Here is a 7,096-nt window from a genome sequence, read left to right on the forward strand (position 1 = left end):
AGAAGCAAAAAAAAAAACCCATTTTGGATGCGCTCATGCTAAACCTTAGATCCAAATTTTAGAGCTTGTCGTGCTATATTTTCGGGGATATGATCTGATGAAGTTAGGGTTTTTGGAAGCTCCAAAATTTCAACTAAAACAGATGATCATGGGATTTTCGCTATAAATATTTCACTATGAAGTTTCAAAAGCTAAAAAAAAACCTATTTGAGAAGACATCGATCTTAACCTCGACTCCAAATTTCAGATCCTGTCTTGCTACAGTTTCAGAGATATAGTGTGAGGAATTTAGAGTTTTTACAGACCTCGGAATTACATTCCAAATAACTCACCTTGGAAAAATCATCATAACTATCTCTCTGAGTATCAGATTGAAATTTCATAAGAAGTTATAGAAAGAGAACAGACTGTACTTTTGTTTCTATATTTTTAAGATCCAAAGGTCAAAACAGTGACACGTGGTACTTCATACAAGTTCGCTCTTTTGAAAAGGTATATAATCAGGTCGTCTTGGGAGATTCTGGATAACTCTCTCTTGGGGAATCCAATTTTGATCAGATCAGTGGCACTGGAAAGAGGACGCAAAGGGCTACCTCAGGTGGCAATTTTAGAACTAGAAGAGCTGAAATTACAGATTTATAGTTGTTTCAAGATCGAGCTCCTAAAATCAAGAAAAGGTGATATGAGGAAGTTTGATGGCAACGATCCGATAAATTGGATATGACAGATGGAGCAATATTTTGATCTACATGAGGTGCAACTTTTACAAAAGGTATGAATTTCATCTTCATATTTAGAACCGGATCAATTTTTATGGTGTAAAGGGCTTTGTTCTCGTAAACCACTTGTTACATTGTCAATTTTCACGAAGGAAATGATAGCACATTATGAGGATATAAAGAGAAACACTTTCTTTAACCAATTGATAAATCTCAAACAAAAGTTTTCGATGGCAAAGCACATTGAGGACTTTCAGAAATTGAACATAAAAGTAAATGATATTCCAGAGAAGTAAAGGATCGATGTCTTCATAGGTACTTTAAAGGATAACATTCAACATGAGGTTCGTCTTTGGGAGCCTGATTCATTGGAGAAGGCATTTAGGTGGGCAAGAAAAATTGAAAGCGAAATTATGGAAACAAGTAATCCCACCACTCATAACTATAATTATGGAAATGTTTTTTCTCCTAGCCTTCCACAACCTACAAGGTTTACACCACAACAATTGGAAGAAAAAAGATAAAAAGGGCTTTGCTACAATTGTGATAGAAAATGCACTAATGGTCATAATTGTGCTGAGAAGAAATTATTTTACAGAGTATGAAGAGGAGGAAGAAAGGGATAAGAAACATCAAAAGAAGAGGATATATGCTAGGACCCAACCCCAGAGAAAGAAGAAATGAATCCGACCATATCTTGTAAAGCATTGGCAAGAATTACCACTCCCCAAACTCTCAAGATAGAAGGACATATCAAGAAGAAAAAGGTTCAAGAAGTGAAAGATACATTGAGAAAGAAGAAATGAATCCAACCATATCTTGTAATGCATTGGCTGGAATTACCACTCCTCAAACTATCAAGATAGAAGGAGATATCAAGAAGAAAAATTTTCTAGAAGTGAAAGATCACATTGAGCATCAAGAAATGAATATGACCATATCTTGTAAAGCATTGGAAGAAATTACCACTCCTCAAACTCTCAATATAGAAGGACATATCAAGAAGAAAAATGTTCAAGAAGTGAAAGATCACATTGAGCATCAACAACAAGCTATTCAACTTTTAAAGGATAACGCCACTTTGGTGCAGAATCGAATGAAACAATAGGTAGATAAACATCACAGTGAAAAAAATTTTGATGTAGGTGATTGGGTATTTTTACGACTACATCTCAAGCACGCTATTTATGAGAAGGAAATGTTGGCAATACTACATGCACTTAAGGAATGGCAACCTTCTCCAATGGGAAGACACTTCAAGGTAGAAATGGATCATGATAGTCTTAAATACTTTTTAGAACAAATATTATCTTTAGAAGAATAGAAAAAATGGGTCACAAATATGTTGGGTTATGACTTTGACATCATCTACAGAAAAGGGAAGAAATTTTTTGCTGCAGATGCACTCTCAAGAAAGGATGAGGATGTGGAAGCATTGTTTTGTGCTATTTCTATTATCCAACAAGATTGGATAAATGAAGCAAGGGATGAATGGAACAAGGACAAAGAAGTGTGGCCACTCATTCAAAAGTTGTAGAATATCCCAATTCAAACAATATTTCCAGAACTTGAATATGAAGGAAAAATCATATTGGAACCTTGAGCAGTCATAGAAACAAGAACCCGATAGCTATGAAATCGATCATTTTCAGAGTATCTCATCAAGTGGAATAACTTACTCGCTGAAGATTCCACATGGGAGGATAAGAATTTTATACAGAAGCATCAATAACTACTCAAGCATTGAGGAAAACACTTTTTGAAGGAGAGGGGCATGTTAGGCCCCTATACTACTAGTGTAACCCCTTATTGTTATTAGTACAACCCACTTATTATATTGTTGTACCCATGTAGTCCCCATATTGTTATTATTGTGCCCCATAGAAGTCCACTATTGTTATTATTGTGCCCTTACATTATTATTGTTATGTCGGCTTCGATTATATTATGAACCCTTAGACTCCTATATATAGAAATGAGGTCTTGTCATTTGTATCATCCAAGAATTGTTCATTTGTGTAATGTACAGGAGGTTTCCCCCTCCAAGAGGCTTATTTCTAAGTTGTTGATCTATCTTTTCTATCTTTTTGTGAGCTAGTTTCATAACACATTACCTCAATATTACTATCAACTTCAACCTTGTTGGTAGTCCTCAAATCAGATGAGGTGGAGGAAATCATACTACAAGTCTCTACTCTTGCCACTTCTGCCAAAACAGATGGTGACGGTAGGGTAAAAGTACCCATTAGGGAAGGATCTTTAAAGAGACCTACTCCAACACTTTGAAGTGACAATGGGGGTCTGTGTACCAATGGAATGCTTCTCGTAGCCTATGAACTATTGGCAAAGAAGGCTAGTTGATCAATGACTATGATTCCACCCTTAAAAGGGAATGCAATAGTACAAAAGTACATGGAAACCACAGTAGCCATAGCATATACCCATGGCCTTCCCAGTAAAATTTTGTAATCGAGGGGTCCATCAACTACCTCAACTTCAATAGTAATTGTTTTTCCCACCAGTTCGATTTGCACGTTACTCAAAATCCCACAAGGAGTATATGTTCTTCCATCAAAATCTTTCAACGTGGTTAGTGATCGTGACAACGATGGTGAACCAAGTGTTTTCTAGTAGCTCATTGACATTATGCAAGTAGATTCCCCCTCATCAATAATAGTTTGGTGAACATTCCTATTGAGAGCTTTTGCTTGAATTAGGAAGGCTAACTGTGTCGGTAACTGTGGTGTATATCTTGCATGGTTAAAAACCTCAAGATTAGAATCCGTAGGATCTACTCCGTCTATTGTGGACAGTAAAGTATACTTCTGGGAGAGACAATTTTGTAACACCTCGAGTGTCGACAGAGCAGAAGGTGATTGAGCAAGAGCTTCCACTATGTTATAATTATGAGTTGCTCGAGCCCGAGGGTTAAATGTCGATTTGTGCACAACTTCCCTTGGTGGTTTTATTGTCAATTCTGGTACAATAGGTGGAATATTTTTAGATTAATTCAAAGTCGAAGGATGAGGTTGATAAGTGGCCTGATTATTCGACGATGACAGTGGATTTCCATAATATTTGTTTCTTGTTGACACCAAAGCTTTAGTTTGTGGCTTTGTGATGGATAACATGAGTACTTGAGATGTGGAAGCATGGTCTATTGCAACCAAATGTGTCTCCGGGTTTGGAAATGGATCAGTCAACACTGCTGATGTGTTTGAAGTCTTTAAAAGTTTAGAGACCTCATATCGGTGTGGACAATATCTCGAAAAATTCTCATCATTTCAAATTAGACATGGATAACGAGGTTTCCTTGTTGAAGAAGAGGAATCAAATGATTTCTCTGGAGGGGAATTGTCCTGTTTCCTTTTATTTTTTTCCTTTTTCTTGCTTCTTGATTGCTTTGGATTTTTTCCTTTGTTAGATGACATGGCATTAATTTCGGAAGTGAGAGTATTTTATGATGCATTGGTAGCTTGATTGGTAACAGCAAGGGTTTGACCAGATGGTATTCCCACCATTTGTGTACTCGAAGAACCAATCACACCACCGCTAACATGAGAGTCCTTACTTGATTGTGGAGGAGGAGGAACACTGAAAGTTGGTCGGGGTGCATTCAGAATTTTATCATAAAGCTTGCCAGATTGTTTGTAAATAAAATCCAAGTATTGGGCCGAAATTACTTGCTCTTCTGTGACAATTCCACCTTTTTCCACATCCTTGGTGATTGATGGCAACAAGGATTTTATGAACCACTCAGCGAAAAGCTGATCAGGAACATATGTCTTAACCATTCGATGACGACGTCGCCATTCATGAATATGATTTGATATATGGGTAGCAGTCATCTATTTAAAGTTGGTTAGGAGTTCCATTCCAGTCTCGTATTTGATGGGTAACTAGAAGTAGGTCAAAAATATAGTGGCTAAAGAGGTGAAATTGTCGAAAGAAGCTCTTGGTAACTCAATGTACCATTTAGCAACCAAACCAGTAAGTGTTCTTTGGAAAAGACAAATTATAACCGAATCATCATTTAAGGAGTTTGATTAACACCACAAATGAAAGGTCATGACATGATTTGATGGGTCTTCTCTAGGATTTCTGTTAAATTTTGGAATGTCAGATGGTAACTTATGCGGAATTATCAGCCACCAAGGTGCATATAAGACCGGATCATTAGTGATTCGATTTAAATCTGGTAATTCTAAAGTTGCTACAAATTTCAACTATCAATTCAAGTTAGGTTGAGCATACCCAGGATATGATGGAATTTCCTAAGCAATAGGTCTTTGCATACCGATATAGGGCATCTGCATTTGGTAACTTGGTATGGTTGTTGTTGAAAAAAAACAGCATAAGGTGGTTGTTGATAACCAGGTTGAATGTGTGGTTGTCCATAACCTACAAAGCCCTGTTGACCAGGAATTTGGTAAGCTTGATATTGACCAAACCCAGGTTGAGCCTATTTAGCAAGTTCAAATTGGGGTTGGAATTGCTGGAATTGGGGTTGTTGAAATTGAGGCTACCATGGTTGTTGAATCAGCTATTGTTGTTGTTGGTACAATTGTTGTTGATTTAATGGTTTTTGTTGCCCAACAATGAAAGGCTAGCCAGGTTGTGAATAAATTATACTAGTGTAAGCATGGGTCAGTCCAGATAAGGGTATACTAACCTCAGGTTACTGTTGAACCCTGGAAAAAAGCGGTTGTTGTACAACAACTTGAGGAAATTTAACTTCTTGACCTGAAACTTGTGGGTGCAAGGTAGAAGGATCAGTTTGTACTGGTTGAGATACAACAATTTGAACTTGTTACTGTGGTACAGTAGTAACAACAGGTGTAGAAGGAATAACTGACACAATTTGCATTAGTTTTGTTGGATACAAAAGCTTGGGTTGAACTGGAATTTTTGGTTGCCATTGACAAACTCTAATTCCAGATTGACTTGAATATTGCAGGATATTACCATATGATGGTCCTCGAGAATAAGGAGGATCTGGTGAATAAGCATATTGCTCTCCATATGGTGGTAATCTAGTATTTAATGGATACATAGGTCTTTGTTCACCAGATTGTTCATCTTGATATTGATATGCATGATCAAATTGTTGAGTTAACATTAGAGAAGAACCAGGTAAAATTCTAGTTGAGGACATGGGTGATGATCGTGGTGAGGAAGCAACCCCTAAGTGGGTTCCAGATAAATATTGGTAACCAAACAGGATGGATGGTTCACCATAAAGGTGTGACTCAGCTGTGTTAGAAAACATCGAGGAATTTGCAACAGAAGATTATGTTGTAGCTGCATCAAATGATACAATCTGAGATGTCAACGGTTGTTCAGCCATAGTTAACTGACCCAAAAGTTGTCCTAAAGAATCGTCAGGTACTTGAAAATAAGTAGGATCAAATGGAGCAGTAAAATGAGGAGTATGAGGGTAGATATAAAGCCCAGCTCCAAAGTGGAAAGGGGTTCTAGGTGTATAATCTTCTTCCAATTCTTCCTCTATAGCAATTAGACCTGGTGGTAGAACTTCACTGTCAGGTCCGTAAAATATTTCTGGTGTTGATAAAGTTGAAGTTTCAATAATTACTGATGTCTGAGGGGTAATCGATTGATCGCCTTCTGGTAAGGTAACAACTTCTGAATTTTCAAATTCGATGTCCAGATGTTCAAGTAAATGAACAACATTTTCAGTAAGAGGTTCTTGAACAACTTCAGGTTCAGATGTAACTTCCGTTTGAACTGGGATAGGTTGTGGATTAGCTTCCGGTTGAACTGATTCAAGTTCAGAAGTACTTTCTTATTGGGCAACTTGAAGTTGAGGATCAAATTGTTGTTGAACAATATTGGTTACTGTTTCACTAGGATCAGTTCTAATGTCCTCAGGTAATTGTGAAACTTCTTGTTTAGAAATAGATGTACCAGAAATGGTTGGAGTAACTAGAGTCTCAGTACTTACCGAAATAGATGATTCAGGTAATTCAGATGAATAACTAGGAGTTCTTGATGTACTATACTTAGTTAAGCGAGACGACTTTGTCCAAATAGGTTTCCATTCGGGTGGAAAAGGTGGCTTGGTAGTTGTTCTCCGCGAGTGACGGGATAAGGGTTGATGTTCCTCCACGATTGCTGATTAATTTTATTATCAAAAAATAAATAAACAAAAAGGGGTATACTAGCCTAAAGGTTTACCAAGAAATTGTGAACTGTAAAATACCTCATGGCGAACCAAGAAGTACAGGCAGACAATCTCCCCGAATGTTGTGTTCGGTGTATCACAGTTTAGAAGGCAGCCGAATCAGTTACTTAAGGATGGATAGCAACCTAGAGTCGTCCTCCCATATATACCTGAAGGTACATGGTGCCAAGTCCGT

This window comes from Pinus tabuliformis, chromosome 9 (assembly GCF_031772625.1).
Source record: "Pinus tabuliformis cultivar Carrire ecotype Pingquan chromosome 9, CPIR1, whole genome shotgun sequence".
In the NCBI taxonomy this organism is placed as follows: domain Eukaryota; kingdom Viridiplantae; phylum Streptophyta; class Pinopsida; order Pinales; family Pinaceae; genus Pinus; species Pinus tabuliformis.